This window comes from Maniola hyperantus, chromosome 19 (assembly GCF_902806685.2).
Source record: "Maniola hyperantus chromosome 19, iAphHyp1.2, whole genome shotgun sequence".
Lineage (NCBI taxonomy): Eukaryota > Metazoa > Arthropoda > Insecta > Lepidoptera > Nymphalidae > Maniola > Maniola hyperantus.
In genome coordinates this window covers 8,438,094-8,457,078 of record NC_048554.1, presented here as the reverse complement: position 1 = coordinate 8,457,078, position 18,985 = coordinate 8,438,094, and the positions used below count along the sequence as shown (strand labels likewise).

At 35.5% G+C, this 18,985-nt stretch overlaps 1 protein-coding gene across 1 annotated transcript in view; it reads right to left on the bottom strand.

Annotated features, from left to right (window-relative positions):
* gus (splA/ryanodine receptor domain and SOCS box containing gustavus) overlaps positions 1–18,985 on the bottom strand; it is a 99,199-nt gene that overhangs the window by 79,170 nt on the left and 1,044 nt on the right. The window lies entirely within an intron of this gene.

Here is an 18,985-nt window from a genome sequence, read left to right as displayed (position 1 = left end):
ATTTCCAAAATCCTTTCTTAGCGGATGCTTACGTCATAATAGCTATCTGCATGCAAAATTTCAGCCCGATCCGTCCAGTAGTTTGAGCTGTGCGTTGATAGATCAGTCAGTCAGTCACTTTTTCCTTTTATATATTTAAGACTAGCTTATGCTCGCAACTTCGTCCGCGTGGACTACACAAGTTTCAAACCCCTATTTCACCCTCTTAGAGGTTGAATTTCCAAAATCCTTTCTTAGCGGATGCTTACGTCATAATAGCTATCTGCATGCAAAATTTCAGCACGATCCGTCCAGTAGTTTGAGCTGTGCGTAGATAGATCAGTCAGTCAGTCAGTCACTTTTTCCTTTTATATGTTTAAGACTAGCTTATGCTCGCGACTTCGTCCGCGTGGACTACACAAATTTCAAACCCCTATTTCACCCTCTTAGAGGTTGAATTTCCAAAATCCTTTCTTAGCGGATGCTTACGTCATAATAGCTATCTGCATGCAAAATTTCAGCCCGATCCGTCCAGTAGTTTGAGCTGTGCGTTGATAGATCAGTCAGTCAGTCAGTCACTTTTTCCTTTTATATATTTAAGACTAGCTTATGCTCGCGACTTTGTCCGCGTTGACACCACAAATTTCAAACCCCTATTTCACCCTCTTAGAGGTTGAATTTCCAAAATCCTTTCTTAGCGGATGCTTACGTCATAATAGCTATCTGCATGCAAAATTTCAGCCCGATCCGTCCAGTAGTTTGAGCTGTGCGTTGATAGATCAGTCAGTCAGTCAGTCAGTCAGTCACCTTTTCCTTTTATAGGTATATAAAGAAAAATATATATAAATTTAATATTAGGACCAGGCCAGGACCAAGAGAAGGCCAGGAATAGACAAAGATGGATGAAGCTACATAATCAACAGCGCAGTTTGGATATTGTTTATGACTTAGATTGTTTTTTGTACAGCAGAATAGGTACCTTTGCTTTTTTTGCTAAATCAATAATAAATAATATGACATTGATATAGAAGAACAGGTCAAGTTGGTGCCAACTTGTCCTTAAATAAATTAATGAAAAACTGTCAGTGATAGAAAATAATGAGGTCTCTACAATATCTTTTTTCTCTACCAACAATGCAATTTGTGACATTGAGCTAGAAAGAATATCGGCCTCCAGATTAATGAGGAGAAAAGGCGTTAATAAATAAACCAGATTATCATTTAAAATGGAACTACTAGGCCATAATTTTTTTCTTGGCTTCATTTTATTAATAGTATTATGTAAATATTATGGTGTTTTATTGTTTACGTTGTTGATAATTGTAATTAGTGTAAATTAAGTAAGTATTGGTCAAGGATAAAATGTTGAAGCGGTCGTGCAACACGGCAAAACACCTAAACAACTAAGTTTAAACGGTTTATAAGTTATATAATTATGTATTACTAGTACCGATAGGAGGTACCTAGCAACGAGGAGTCCTTAGACTACTAGTTAGTCACAGTGAGCGACGGGTTTAGTTTTCAACGCTAAAAGTTTGAACTGTAGAGCGGTATAGATTTTGTTCGATTTTAATTGCTCCACTAATTTAATTTTAGTTATACGGTGTACTATCCACCATCCAGCTAGCTCGACAACTTAATTCAATAGTTCCACAAACTTTTAAAGATTCAGTAGAGTTATTAAGTTTATAAAGGGTTTGTAAATTATTTCTTTGAATATTTATCTAACTTTGTAACGGAATTAACAATTTATGTAGCTGTTGATTGTAAGATTTTTTTTCAATAAAAATACTAAAGCAACAAATCATTCAAACACAACTTCTCGGTCTTGGCACGTCTTGTGATGTAACTATATGTGTCCGAGCAACTGATAGTCCTAGTTCCATGAAAGTTCAAACAGACAGACAAACAGCCAAATTTTTTATAAACGTGCGAGTCAGTTATGGTACTGTTCAAATAACCATATGAGCTTAATATGAGGTATGTAGTTATTTCAAAATTACTGACAGACACTTCAATTTTATTTATTATAGTATAGATATCTTTTGTACATACAATAAGACAAAACTTTATTGGTTTCTAAATTCAACAGGCATTATTTTAAGGTGGATATTGAACAAAATATCCATTCCTATCTTAAACCATATGAGCTTAATATGAGGTATGTAGTTATTTCAAAATTACTGACTGACACTTCAATTTTATTTATTATAGTAAGTATAGATATCTTTTGTACATACAATAAGACAAAACTTTATTGGTTTCTAAATTCAACAGGCATAATTTTAAAGTGGATATTGAACCAAATATGCATTCCTATCTTAAGTATCCCAAACTGTAATATTAGAGTCTTGTAACTATGATTCGATGTGCCTTCTGTCAGAGGGTATAGAAGTCCCTTTTTTATATGGAGATACGGAACCCTAAAATACTTTTGCATGATACTCTGCTGAGTATTACGCAACGCAACTGAGGTCAGAGGTAATTCTTATACAGGACAACCTAATAGATACAAGCACAAGGTGAAATGCGGTCCAAGTGAATGGCGTAGGGAGGGATGTAACTAACTAATGAAGCCTTGAATTTATAGTGTTGGCCATTTAGAATTTTTTACACATTAAAATGTAAATGCGTATTTTGTTGTCACTGGTAGCCTTTGAGGCCTTCCTGGTACTTTTGATCATGCATACCTGTGCAGATGGCATTGAAAAAACCTGAAAGGGAATGTGATAAAAATTTAAAAAGTTAATAATATTATCGGTCAAGAATATTTTTAATTTACTGCTGCGTGATCCAAATATGGAAACCTTAACTTAAATATGTATTAGATTAATGTTGCCATTTTAGCTGACAGGTTTGAATTGTTAATAAGTTTAGATTTTAAAATGTTTACTTTACAAAATTATATCACGATATTTAAAACACTGATGAAGATGAAGATGATTCAGACTCGAAATTTTGATCAAAGTTTTCTGATAATTATATTCTACATCTGGTAGAGTGGTAAGTTATTTTTTTACCAAATTATTCTTTGCGATTCAGTAATTAGTAAGTACCTATTTCTTACTCAATACTATTGCCGTCTTGCGCAACAAATTATTGTTACCATCTGAAAAAAAACCGACCAAGTGCGAGTCAGACTCGCGCACCGAGGGTTCCGTACATAGAGCAGAAACAAAGAGGAGTTGGCCTAAGCAACTGTGCACTGTGATTTTCAACTAGGTCCTGACGTCATCACTGTGGGCGGGGCCTTAGTTAGTATGCTGTCTGCGTTCGTCAGGTTCACATATATTGAGACTCGTATTATCGGTGTGTTTTCGCGTTTTTAAGAACAAAAGGATGAAGTGTTGTGTTTTATCGTGTCAAAGTTAGTCAGACAGACGTTCTGATGCTATGAATGGTATCACATTTCATTTGTAAGTAATTTTATAAATAATTTCTACACTTATTGACATCTAGTGTGAAATAGCTGAACTATGTAGTGACATCAATATATCGATGTTAGGTCGCTAAGCGAGTAGTTTTGCTACTAACCCGCAGATGGAAAATTGAGAAGTGGGCGGCGTTCCACAACCCCTCACCCCGCAAAATGTCACTCGATATTTCATAGGGAAATCTTAATACAACATCTCCTCTTTGTTTCTGCTCTATGGTTCCGTACTACAGTCGTGTTTTTTCTACATTTTGCACGATAAATCAAAAGCTATTTATTATGCATAAAAATAAATTAAAATCTGTTTAAGAATGTACACGCAAAACCCTTTTATATGATACCCAGTGAAAAGAAATTTTTTTTTTGTGATGTAACCACAAATTCACGGTTTTCAGATTTTTCGTGTGCTCTATAAGACCTACCTGCCAAATTTCACGATTCTAGGTCAACGGGAAGAACCTTAAAGGTTTCTTGACAGACAGACAACTAAGTGATACTATAAGGGTTCCTTTTTTCTTTTGAGGTACGGAACCCTAAAAAGAATAACCTTGTTTTTGAATCAGGAAAAATGTTTTGATTAGTGTTATAATTTGTATTATTTTCACTGCAATTGGTTAATTTCACTCAGCGTACTTTACCTCGACTACCATACAGCCTTCAGGACTACCTACTTATACTTCACTAGTTGAACATCGCGAGGGCATTGCGAAAGTTGACAACACCGTACGTGTTCTGCTTACATAGAATTGTCATTCTGGTTACGTTGTCGTTTTGCATTTAGTTGCCTTTATGCCTTGAATATGTTAGGCCGATTAAATGACTCGGTTGGGACTTTAGATAGACTGGTCTGCTTCGACTTAGCGCCTCGCACACCCGCACAGCCCCCGTGTTAACCCGGTGCAGGCGAGCGCGGGTGACGTGCTGGTATACGGGGCGTCCCCCCACCTCATATTTTCGCCGATTGCTATCTCGACCCGTTGCGAACTATACCTACCATGATGTATTAATGAGGGCACTATAACTAATCATATTATGCTCGAAATTTTTACTTTTTTATTTCTAAAAACTCATATTAAGCGAAAACCATTTAGGTTAATTAATGAATTATAACCAATTCATGGAATAAAGGCCGATTCTGCTAACTAACGGTACCGCATCTCTCTGGTAAGCTTAATAAATTAATTAGCTAGGGATTCAGAATGTGCATATCAATTCGACCAAGAATCAACGGATTACTAATTTTGACGTGGAGAGATTGCTATCCGCCCGTTGCAATTAGAGGTTAACCAGTAATGTATAATGTCAAATTAATCAATTAACATCGTGGCACGATTGCAATCAGTTATTGTTAAAAATTATTGCACTGGGCTTCAATTTGACTTATCTAAATACCTAATATTAAAAGGTGACTGACTGATCTATCAACGCACTGCTAAAAACTACTGGACGGGTCGGGCTGGGCATGGAGATAGACTATGTTGCCAGTGATGACATATATTTGGATCCGAGCTATGGGCCACATAAGAAAGCTCTTTCTCTCAACAAGACGATGGACAGTGCTATCCTAGGAGTTTCTTTACGTAATCAACTAGAAATAGGAGATCCGTAGACGAACCAGAGTAATCGGCATAGTTCAACATGTGTGGTGGGTTAGATAAACCTAACGATGTTACTCACCAATCGCCATATATCCGTTTCAACATCAGACCTTGGGCCTACCATCTACCCGTCAAGATAAATCCAACGACGAACTCAGTGGAATTTGCTTAATTGTACTGAGTTTCTGTCACCACCTTCCGACTCCATTGTCACAATTGCTTGTAGGCCAACTAGATTATTATTGAATTAAATCTATGAGTTCAAGCACGACACAAATTTTTAAAGCCAAGCTTCGTAACTTCTGCAATGAAACATGTATTTCTTTAACGTTATCCGAAAAACATCCAAATGTTTTTGTCATCGGTTGAAAATATCGTGACGTTACGACTTACGACCCACACGGAGAACATAAATACAGAATTGTGTCTATACTTAGTAAGCAAATGTACGCGCTCGGCAAGGTTGCGGTGTGTTGTAAGAGAACACAATGGTACATGTAAAACGAAAGAATCGCGGCGGACCGAGTAAATGGGACGTGGATTTACATAAAACATCTTTATATAAAACTCGCTCATCCTTGTTGACAGCCTTCACTTTTGAGACGACTGGAGATTGTTCTAATTCGAACGCAAGGTCAATGTGGGTATTTTTTTCGATTCCCGCGTTCGCAATATTGTTAAAAGGACTAATCAGTAATCACATTCAAATACATAATGCATACTGACATTATAAAAGCGAAAGTGTGTCTGTCTGCCCGTGAAAGCTAGCAGAGCTTTTCACGGCCCATCCGTTTAACCGTTTTTGATGATATTTGGTACAGTAGATATCTTGTATCCCGGGAAAATACAAGCTACCTTTGATTCCGAAAAATCAGAGAGTTCCCACGGGATTTTTAAAAACCTAAATCCACGCGAAAGAAGTCTCGGGCATCATCTAGTAATAAATAATCAGTACCCTTATTATAAATGCGAAAGTGTGACTTGTTTGTTAGTTTATTGGTTTGTCCTTCAATCACGTCGCAACGGTGCAACGGATTGACGTGATTTTTTGCATGGGTATAGATAAAGACCTGGAGAGTGTGTGTATTATCCCGGAAAATCAAAGAGTTCTCACGGGATTTTTAAAAAACCAGATTCCACGCGGACGAAGTCGCGGGCATCAGCTAGTAAAGTAATAAATGAGAAAAGTGTGTTTGTTTGTTGGTTTGTTCTTCAATCACGCTGCAAATTTTACGTGTTGCCCTGGAAAGTGATATATAGGCTACTTTTTATCACGTAAATCAAAATTCTTATAGAATTTCTAAAAACTTTAATCCACGAATATACTTAATTATAGGTTGAAAAATATTAGTATATCTATATTAGCAATGCATTTTTGCGTTAATTACTATTGCTCGTTCTAATTTATTTTATACAGTTATGTAGTTAAACATTCACGATATCAAGATAATTTGTAACTGTCCGAAATAAATGAATAAACGAATGCATTCAATTTAAAATATATCAACTACAAAACGGTTATAGACGTAATGTCAATTTGTTAAGCTATTTGGAATTTGTGTCTATAAATTAAACTACTTTCAAATGACATCGATAATGTCACAAGTTGATCTTTGAATTTGTCGATATTTAGCACTTAAATTATTTACATAACTAATGGGGCCGATTCTCTTGTACACAATCTCTAAACTAAACTAAATTAACAGGTCTAAATCTAGTGCTATCCTTTTCCGCTTCTCGCTTATCTTTTAGTTTAGTTTAGAGATTGTGTACAAAGGAATTAGCCCCATTTATTCCTTTATTTCTGCTATAGATAGGTATCTAGTTATCTACCTAGCCAATATGTTTGTTTGTTTGAACTCTTTACCTCACACAAAAATTGAATGTACATGCATACTGCATACTACTGTACGCGAATTAAGACCTCGATTTTTGATATTTTAATTAGTGTTACTAAGATTGTTTTCAATCATAGAGAGAGATTCCCTTCTTATTTTCGCCTTCTTCCCGTGTTTTCTTTCAAAAGGGAGAACATTTCCTTTACCGATTAGTTACCGAATCAATATAATCTGCGGAATTCTTACCGAAACTGCGTCAGGAGAATTTCTCCCTTTTGGAAGGACAAAATCAGAAGAAAATCAGAAAAAAGAAGAATGCTTCATTGAAATTGTACTGTATTTCTTAGTCATTTTGCTAGGATGTTATTTTGTTCACTTATGGAACGCATTACGCATCTGAGTGCTTTTTTTCAGTTTTTATCACTCCGAAATTGTACCTATAAAAAGCTGAATTTATGCTACTTACTGTATTATCTATTCACCTTAAGAAAATGATTGCAGCGTTGTGCAAAGAAATGATTTAAAGAGGAAACTATACATACATACGAAAAAGTAAAAATTATGGCGTACGGAACTATCTAATATACTTTTGAAAAATCTGTATACCTAGTACATCGCTAGTACAACATGGATGGACACAGTAATGGCGTTTCTAAGATCTAAATTGCATGTAAAATACGTACCAACGCGACGTGTGGCTTGCATGTACGCGCATGCAATAGGTGCATGTTGTTAGAATGTATGTATTTGTAGAATCTCAGAATAGCGCGTTTTATGTAACTATTTTCAATAGGTATTTGTTTCCGAAGACTCATCGAGTCGTCGGGAAAAGCTTAATTTATTTTCAAGGATTTATTTTTAGGAGAACGGTAACTTTCAATAATACCTTAACTGCAATAGTAGGTATAACGATACAATGATTCGCTAAATGCTTAAAACAGTCTTGGTGCGAGACAGTAGCTGTAGGAAGTTTTACAGAGCCTCGTGTACGTGTGTACGATTGGTAACACAAGGAACACGTACGTATACGTATGATTTGGCCAAACTAGGAAACACGGCAACTGCAGCGGCAATGTGAACTCCTTCATACAATTACTATTGTACTATCACTTCTAGGAGCCCCGTTGGACACGGTTCCGTTGCGCGCTGTATGTGTCCAAGTCCTTAAACGTGGACCGCAATCTATTGTTTACGCATTCCTAGCTTCACGTTTACCTGAACGAGAAGGGGAATATTAATCGTGTATAAAAACCATGCCTGATAATAATTTTTATATTAATACGAGTAGTTTCAGGAAGTAGGAAATATTATGTTTGAGTACGCAAAATTCTAGGCGCTAAACATTATTATACACATTATTAAGTAAATAATGTTCTATGTAAATGTAAAATATTTTTTTAATGTAAAGTCACCTGCGTCAACGGTTTTCCGTTTTCGCAGTGTGCTTCATAATAGCAAATAATATATATGTATAAACAAATAATCGTGCATAAAACTGTGTACATAGTTTCCTACTAAATACCTAATAGAAACAGTCGTGATAGCTTAGTGGTTAACACGCCCGCCTCGACCTCACGAGTAGGAGACTCGGGAGGCTTGGGTTTGATCCCGGGCACGCACCTCTAACTTTTCGGAGTTATGTTAATTTATTACTTGCTATTACTACTTACTATTTTGCTATTATTATTTACTAATATTACTTGCTTTAACGGCGAAGGAAAACGTAGTGATTCGTGGGGAAAACTGCATGTCTAAGAGTTCTCCATATTGTTCTCAAACGTGTGTGAAGTCTGCCAATCCGAACTTGGTGGCGGACTATGGCCAAATCCTTCTCATTGTGAGAGGAGATTTAAAACAAGAACCTAGTTTATTTTGAAGAAAGAATCTAAATATATAAAAGGAAAAAGTGACTGATTGACTAACTGATCTATCAACGCACAGCTCAAACTGCTAGACGGATCGGGCTGAAATTTGGCATGCAGATAGCTATTATGACGTAGGCATCTGCTAAGAAAGGATTTTTGAAAATTCAACCCCTAAGGGCGTGAAATAGGGGTTTGAAATTTGTGTAGTCCACGCGGACGAAGTCGCGAGCATAAGCTAGTGTTGCAAACATGGCGATTGTTACAGGTCATACAAGATTAAATACACAAGCCTGGCTGAGATATGTTTTTGTAAAATACGCACTCATCATAAATCGCATTTATTTTCAAAGTAAAAAAAAATGCATAGCTAAAAACCATGTACCTAAGTATGAACAGAAGGACGATAACTATCCGGAAATAAACGTTATTATTTTTCCTAGCCCATTCATTACAAACTTATCAAGCGAAACCACGATCTATCATCGTCAAATCAGCAGCATGATTAGTTCCATTGTCTATTAGATTTGTGTTGAGAACCCACGAGGGTTACTTATACAGAGACAAAGTACAACGCCCGATTAAAACATAATAAGAAAAAAACATTTGATTTTGCCACACATTATAGTGCGCGCAAAACAAGTAGGCCTACTTGTATAATCTGAACCGGGGTTCCGTAGTACAGTCGTATTTTTTTCAATAAATAATATATATAAATAACTAATAGATAAATCAAAAACTATTATGCATAAAAATAAATAGAAATCTGTTTTAGACTGAACTGGTAAAGCCGTTTCATATGATACCCTATTTTTAAAGTAATCTTACTTTGAAAGTTGAAAATACTAATTATTTGTTCATGAACAAATTTTTTTTTGTGATGTAACCACAAATTCACGGTCTTCGGATGTTTCATCTTATGTGTGCTATACCTAATACCTACCTACCTGCCAAATTTCATGATCTAGGTCAACGTGAAGTACGCGTACGCGAAGTTTAGGTTTCTTGACAGACAGACAACGAAGTGATGAGGCCGAGTTATCGCCAAAGCTAACAAAGTTTTAGAAAACCCGAGACACGACATCGATCTGCAGTTTTATCATTCTAAATACGGACAGTCTCACAAACAGCAAACACCAAGATCCAAAGAAACAAACCAAAAGTTGAAATCTGAGCCGTTTGCAAGACGTTAGTCAGAATTTTTACACAGCGGATTTCCATTATTATATTATTGTATTGTTCGTGTTCACATAAACGTTTGTTATCCGGAAAGCAAAAGATACACGTTTTGTTTATTTTTCTCAGCTCATTCGACACCGTAACCTAATACGCGAATACGCGAAACATCAATTTATCATCGTCAAAACGGCAGCATGATAGTTGCTTGCCAGCGTCTATAGGATCGTGTTCCGGAATCTTATTATTATTAAGCAGACCCACACCGCCCGATTGTTTACCAGTCATTGTAACAATTTACAATTGATCATTAATTGTACGGCCTGACGGCAGCGAGATTAATAAATTACTATTACGACCATGTAAAGTGATTTGCTATTACTGAACACCATAAATGTTTAAGACTTGAGAGCCGAGTCTTTGTTAGCTAAAAGTTGTCTAGCAATTATATACTACCTACTTGAGATTTTAATGATATTTAATGCTGACAATATTGTCATATTGGAATGTCTTACTTTGTCTGTTAAATTGTGTAGAATTAAATCGCTTTTCACACAAACTTCAAATCTAAGGTTGATCTAGTTTCTGATCCTGTCTACATTTATTTTTACTGTGTGAATAACTACAATTTTTGGTACTTACACAAATAATAAAACAAAATATAGGGTCAAGGGAAAGATACTTGAACAACTTTTAAGATGTGACGTTAATTAAAATTATTACTTGAGGCACTTGAGGGTTAGAATAGAGGCAAGGCTTGAAAGAGGAAAGCAAAGACTATGAAGAAAGTTGGGGTCGGATGTGTGGATTACATGACTATAAGGGAGGTAAAAGAGAATTTCAGATAAAAACAGGAATAAAAAGAAATAGAAGCGAAGCAAAGAAAATGACGATAATAATGCGAATGGACAAAATAATTTAATTAATACAAATAGCAATGCAAAATGAATATTATTAAGTACAGTAAATGACATAATTTAATATTGGTGTTGTAGCAATTCATTAAATTAACACAGGCGTTGCGATATCTCTTTATAATTTAAATTTAAAAACCTGGCGAATGTTATCGTAAATAAGATTTTGCATGAAAAAGGTTTAAACTTTTATTATCGGAATTGGTTAAGCTGGTTAAATATCGCAAGGGTAGCCGCAATACATGCACAGCATTTTACGTTAAAATAAATTATTGTTATTTTATTGCATACAGCGTTTTTACATACCAAACCTATTTCTCTATTTATCTACCTGACTAATACAAATTACTATCAGATCCACCCTGGCTTCAATCGGGTAGAATTTCTGAAAATCTTTTCTTAATAGGTCGTTTCTTAGGTTTTAGCAGAGTGAACTAGAGCGAGGGAACTCTCGGTTTGATCCTGAATCGACGATATGGCAAATATTAGGCTATGGTGACGTGAAATCATACAAAAATATTTTTGATTGCCTACGCTAGTTCAATAGCGATGTGCCAGCATTTCAGCCTTAGACTATAACAACAGATAACAATACAGATTTTACACAAAAGAAACACATTTAATACTTAGTTTGTAGAGACATGACTAGACGATTTGATCCTTTCTCAAAAATGCATTATATTTAATTTTATTTATCTATATATTGGCACCGATTCTGCTGTCTTTCCCTAAACTAAATTTAGAGTATCTGCATCTTTTTCTTTTCATTATTGCTAAAAAGAGCGGAACTTGAATTTTACAATTTTAGTGCACATAATAGGCTCGCGACTGGCAGCTAAAGTTACGAGGTTTGGACAGCTCTAAATTAAATTTAAAACTGGGGCCGATTCTTTTGTACACAATCTCTAAACTAAATTAAATTAACAGGTCTAAATCTAGTGCTATCCTTGTCCGCAACCAACACTATGAAAGGGATAGCAATAGATTTAGACGTGCCATTTTAGTTTAGTTTAGAGATTGTGTACAACGCAATTAGCCTCATTGTCAAACTGTGTCTGTCCTTTTCATATTACGTATTTAGTAAGAAGAGGGTGCGAATACTCTAAATTTAGCTGTGCTCAGAATCAGTACCACTAGGTACCTAATAATACCTATATTAGCTCTTTTAGGGATTATAATAATAATCGCAAAAAATTAGTAGGCGCGCTGTGTTTTTTATTGTATTTTACAGTTCTAAATATATGTAAAAACATTTACGTACCTACTCAGTAAATTATTCATGGTTATTTATACGTTTCCTGCTCTTTAAATTATCACAAAAAACATAGGTAAAACTAGATACGAATGAATCTTGTTGTTCCAACCGTTTTTAGTCAAGTTATAATCGTTTAAAACAAATTAAAGTTAATGCGAGTTGCTGGTTTGAGTCTAACAAATGGAAGATGTGATTTGGATTTGGTTGCGGTTATTTGCTTATTTGTTACTAGATGATGCCCGCGAGTTCGTCCGCGTAGATTTAGGTTTTTAAAACTCTTTGATTTGTCGGGATTAAAAGAAGCATATTATGTCCAAGCTATCAAGCAAGCTATCTCTGTATCAAATTTGTCAAAATCGGTTAAAATTGGGCCGTGAAAGGCTAGTAGACAGACAGACACACTTTCGCATTTATAATAGATATTAGTATGAATATGGATTTAAATCCCATTTTTAGGCTTGAGTACCTCAAAAGGAAAAATAAAAGCTTTTAAAAAAGGATCTCTTACTTCGTTGTCTGTCTGCCTGTCTGTATGACTGTCAAGACTCTTATCTCAACAAAGATATCTACCTAGTTGAAATTAATACCTATTATCGAATACTTAGGTCTACGGCAGGTAGGTAGGTACCACCCTGTAGCTGTAAAAAATCAAGCTTCTAAGTCAACGAAATCAAAAAATACCATTATTTTTTGATCCTCGCAATTAAACCAAAAGGTCTAGAGTAGATTCCTATCTAAACTCCGATGCAAGAAGCGAGGTCTCACAGCACAAGTGAACGAAAAATTCGAAAATTCTTAATTTGTAATTATGTACTCGTACCTACCTATAACATGTAAATAAATATTTCCTTACTATCCAACCAAAATAATTTGCAATTGGAGATAATTTAAGCAACAAAATAATTAATCGTATCCTTCCAAGGTACGGAACCTTCGGTGTGCGAGTCCGACTCGCACTTGGTAGCTTTTTTACCAAAGTTAATATTTTAGTTTATTTTAGTTAAATTTTTACCACTTAAGCTGATAGTGGGGCCGATTCTCTTGTACACAATCTCTAAACTAAACTAAATTAACAGGTCTAAATCTAGTGCCATCCTTTTCCGCAAGCAACATTATGAAAAGGATAGCACTAGATTTAGACCTGTTAATTTAGTTTAGTTTAGAGATTGTGTACAAGAGAATGGGCCCCATTGGTAACTTTGTCCGCGTGAATTTAGGTACCTAAGTTAGTTTCCAATGTCAGTCTCCAGTATGCAAGCTAGCTTTGTGCCCAATTCTTTCGACAGTCATACCTACTCTTGTATTCTCTAAGGAATATGGATACACAGTAATCCTGTTACTGATTCTTACAAATTTAGTTAAGCTATTTTTTGGTAAAACAAATTTTAAAGTTTGCAACGCTGTCTAATTCGACATTTTAGTTTCAAGGCAGTCACCATAGTTAATACGTTATTAAATCGCGTATCGATGAATAAAACACATTCTATAAGACATGACAATCTCCAAACTATTTCGGTTGAATGTCCTAGACGCACTCAAGGCCCAGGCCAGAGAGCCGAGAGCCGAGTTTCCAGCTGAGTGTGGTGACCGTCGCCGGTTCAAGGGCATCGGGTGAATGCCACCACTCATATTTTTTGCAACCGTCACTTGCTTACGTGATGACTGGTGTTATCGAAGCCGGATGAACACCAACAGCCGCCTAATATCTAAGTAATAACTTTAGTCGTTTCGTACCTACCTATCCATTGAGATATTTAACCTATGGAGGAGCATTCTTCATACTTGATGACCTACAGCCGTAGTTTGATGATGATCGCAATAGCGTCTGATTAGTTGGAACTCTTTCATAATTGGCCAAAAATGAAATACAAATTCGCCAACAATCGCAATTCAATGTGATGATTTAAGCGGGCAGCACCCTCACGTAAAGTATTCTAATAATCATAATACCTACCCTTTTACTAATTACCTACTATTATCCCCTTTTACTAATTACCTACTATTATAATACCGTGACGATTAATATAGTAATACTAGTTACAGACAGAGCAAAAGTCCAACGCCAATTTACCGATTGACAAAAAGTAAAACTTGTACCGTTTTTACAATCGATTTGTGATCCCTTAGCACAAAAGTTGTGATTTTTTAAATGCACTACATGTACACGCTTAGCCAAAATCACACCTGATGGGAAGTGATAACAAGGAATAAGAGGCCAAATCATCATCACCATCAACATAAATAGGTATATTCTAGATACTTCCAAACGCCACGGTCTTGCGCGTACCGCCTGAATCTAGCGACTCCCTGCAACTGTGCGATACCACATCACGTTGCTATAATCGCAATTGTAGTATTTTTGCTGCAGCTGAACATTTTACCCAAGAGAGAGAAAGAGAGACAGAGACAACCGGAAAGGCTTGCGATCCTCGCCCTGTAGTTGTTAAACTACCGTAGCGGCAGGCCTGCTGAACATTACTGTAGTTACTTCTCCATCTCTAGTAATAATAATTAGTATGACAACTCAGTGTCCGTACTAAATTGTGTAACCACGAATTTATCGACATCGCGTGACACAAGAACTAATAACTAATAAGATTAACCAAATTATCATCAGCGCTGTATGTTAAGACCCTAAACACAAACACGACATTTGTACGGTCTTTAAATAAGTAAATATTGCTTTGGAATTGGATGTTGACAGGCACACATTCCAATCTACCGCCTTTTGATTATACGTGTCAAAGATGTGCATAAATACCTACTTCCGCATACCTAAGTAGTTGCCAGACAAAATTGACACTCAATAGGCTGCCTGACACTGAAGTTGTTCGGAACGGAGGAGATGTGATCGAAACTAGTTAATATTGAGAGAATAGCAACCGCCTGCGGCTTTGCTACCGTGCCAATTTCAAAAATCCAGCCTTATTCGTTATCTATACTCAGTCATTACCGGCATTACCAGGATCGAATCGCTGAATAGGAGGCCGACGTTTTAACCACTACGCTATCACCGTTTTTTGCATTTCAATCTGACAATTACGTATGCTTTTCCTTAATTTTACCTAAACGTAAGGTGTGTGATAGGAGTGTATACCTACCTATAACATGAGTTCAACTGGTGGGATTTGACCAACCTTGCGGAATTCAGTCCAACCCCCAAACCGCCTTCAAAACCAACTAGTGCCTGTTTCGTCTTAGCTTCATAGTTTGTGAGTGATGTGCGCACGGACAAATAAACCAAAAAGGTTTGACCATTTTTGTATTCAACCTGGCATGCCTGCTTACAAATCCGCCATTTTGAAAAAGAAACTCGTTTCGGCGGTCAGTGATAAAACGTGTCAATCGACGTCGTAAGTGATATACTTTCTGATATATTTAAGTTTAAAACCGTAGAAAAATAAAGTTTTAATAATACTCAATTTAATTACTAACATTTAAGTTTTTTATTTATTTATTTATTTATTTATTAGGTTAAGTTGCGGCTACTTACACTAATACATTAAAAATACTTATTCAGAACATACTTACTAAATGTAGTCGCCATTTATAAGTTAACATAACATTTACAAAAATATGTTACAAAATAAAAATACATTACATCAATAACTCGATGAAATACAAAAAAGACATGAAAGAAGTTTATCTAATAATATTAACTATGACTAATAAAATAAACTACTAAGTATGGTGAGTGCAGTGTGTTAAAACTGTTTGAGAATGGCAGGTAAGACTCATGACTTCCAAGATACTTCAATACTTGTACATAAGTTAGTGCTTAAATTATCACTTACAACATTTCATCACTGAACACTTTCTGATTGTAATCACTTACAATCAAAAAGTGTTTAGTTACTTTTGTAGTCTATCGATTGACACGTTTTATCATTGGCGAAACGAGGTTTTTCAAATGGCGGACTTATAGACTGCCCCAACTAGGTGCAATGCCCTTTAAAATAAATATTACAATACCGACGAAGACAAAGCAAACGAAGATCAAGACAACCGCATTGAAGAAAAGAACCAGATTTAAAATGTTAAATCTTCTCAAGCAATCACTACTCAAGCACAATGTAAGAAAAGTCCTCCTGTAGGTACAACAAAAAAGTTTTACGACGTTACTTTCGCGCTGTAAACGTTTTCAACTAGGATCGTGAAAGAAAATAAAAGAATTCCGTGAAAAGAGATAACAAGTTACACCTGCGGGAGACGAAATAACTAGCTATAACTAGGTAAGAGCGTGAAGCCTTTGTTCTTTCGTCCGTGGCTCGACGAAAATTATCTTTTTACTTTTTATTTTTTGCCGCGTAGCTCCCGGTGCGGACCTGAGCAGGTAGACTGGATACAATAACGCTGCGTACACAGTACAGGGTCTTGGAATTAAATTTTTACATTTCGAAGGGTTCGAAATTTGGAAGGTGAAATGAGAAATTGTTTACAATGCAATTTAGCCCTTACTATCTGGATGAGACAGCAAGAAGAAAAACTCGACAAGTGCAAGCAGTGTGCCCACGAAGGGTTCCGTACCATCGTACAAGATATAGCACTATGTACCTACTTTTTTAAAGTAAATTACTGGCAGCCATTTTTTTTTTATTATTTGTTGTTATAGCGACAATATAAATACACACTGAAAATTTCAACTCTCTACCTATTACAGTTCATGAAATGCAGCCTGCTTAGACAGATAGACAGCGGAGGCTTAGTAATAGGGTTCCACTGGCATCTTTCGGGTACTGAACCCTAAAATTTGAAAGCACTGCAGCAAAAAATATAGAGGATTATTAAAATTACTGAGGTTTATGCAAATTATTATCTACCTACTTGCAAGGAAATACGAACTTGTTTTACTATTCATTCGTTATTTTGTATGGATTGCAGTTAATGCATTATTTTCGAAAATAATTAAGTCCTTAGCTAAACTTTGATCTAATGGAAGCCTCTAACACCTTACCTACCAAGAACAAAGTGGAACTGTGAAACAAAATGAACTCACTTCCTGAACTAACATTTGAAGATAATGGAATCAGATCTAAACAAACTTGAGATTAGCGATGATATAGAGAATGAAAATAAGGGAAAGTCCAATATCACAACTGAACATAAGGATAATATTATAGTAACACTGTGGCTAATTCCGTTGTACACAATCTCTAAACTAAACTAAAATCTAAATATATAAAAGGAAAAGGTGACTGACTGACTGATCTATCAACGCACAGATCAAACTACTGGATGGATCGGGCTGAAATTTTGCATGCAGATAGCTATTATGACGTAAGCATCCGCTAAGAAGGGATTTTGGAAATTCAACCTCTAAGGGTGTGAAACAGGGGTTTGAAATGTGTGTAGTCCACGCGGACGAAGTCGCCAGCATAAACTAGTCTATTATAATTTTGATTGAATTCTCTGTAAAGAAACTGAATACAAGTGATAATAACAAGTTAAAAAAAATTGCTTAGACCTGACTAAGAGGCAATTAACTCCACATGACATCAAAATACAATTGAATGTAGCGATGCTTATCAGTGTGCTGTTCAAATGATCTTTTGTTGAGCAATCTGCAGAGGTCATCAAGGCGTTAACAGAGACATCTTAAGACCAAGGCCTGTGTACAAATATTTCCTTACTTAACTTGCAATGTTTTAAGCTGTATTTTGTGGTTGAACACTTTCAAGCAGTTTTGGTTATGAATTGAGTTTTTAAGTTACAAAACTAGAGGATGCCAGCAACTTTGTCCACATGGATTTATGTTTTTTAAAAATTCAGTGGGAACTCTTTGATTTCCCAGGGTAAAAAGTTGTCTTTGTCAATTTATGGGATGCAAGCTAGCTCTGTACCAAACTTCATATAAATCGGCTAAACAGATGAGCCTTCAAGAATCCTGTGGGAACTCCCCGTGGGTTTCTCCGAGATGTAAGCTAACTCTGTACCAAATTTCATCAAAATCGGTTAAACTGTTGAGCCGGGAAAAGTAACCAGACAGACAGAGTAACTTATTGAGAAATTCTATAATAATATTATAAAGGATTATATTTGAACGAAAAGAAAGCTTGGGAATGATTTGTTTTAACAACTTTGACAGACGATAATAAAAATGAAAAAGAATACCCAGCTGAGTTTGTTGTGGGCTTCTTTTCAGTCCAGGGGCAAGTTTGGAAGCTTTAGTTTTTGCATAATTAAATATCACCTAGATGAAATAGCTTACAAACTATACAATTGACAATTTAAGAATGTAGCATAGCATATAACAAGCAAACAAGCAGGCGGGTCATCTGATGTTAAGTGATTACCGTTGCCCATGAACATTTGCAGCACCAGAGGAATAAATGGCTTTGTTGACTTGTCTTTTATAAAATGTAGATTTAATAAATTATAGGCAAACTAAAAAGACATACCTTATCTATTTCAACATAAAGTTTAAAAAATTAATAAAGAATTTTTATCAAAATGATGAAAGTTTGTAAGACAAATTTTAAACACAGGTTTTTAATCTTTTATTTGAATGACAGTCATTAGACTAAAAATAGTGTAGCTTTACTCTTTCTTCTGTTGTTTGTACCATCCTTTCATTAAAAAGTGGTTTTTGAGTTATCAACAACAAACATGGTAATTTTGGAAAAATTATGTTTCTAGAAAGTATGGTACACAGGACTAAACTAAGGATTTAACTAAGCAAGTAGAATACATTCCAACATTTTTTGGTTGAAATTCAAAAACAACTTTTTGGGGTTTTTAACAAAACAACGGCTGCGCAGCCAACATTGTGAAAAAGATAGCATTACTTTTAGGCTTCTCAATTTAAATCAGAGATGAGTGTGCAACGAAATAAGCATTTAATAAGAATCAAAGATGTGGGTTTTTCAATAAATGCATAATAGTACCTAGTTGATATGCTAAATAAACACACTCTTATGTAACTCATGTGAT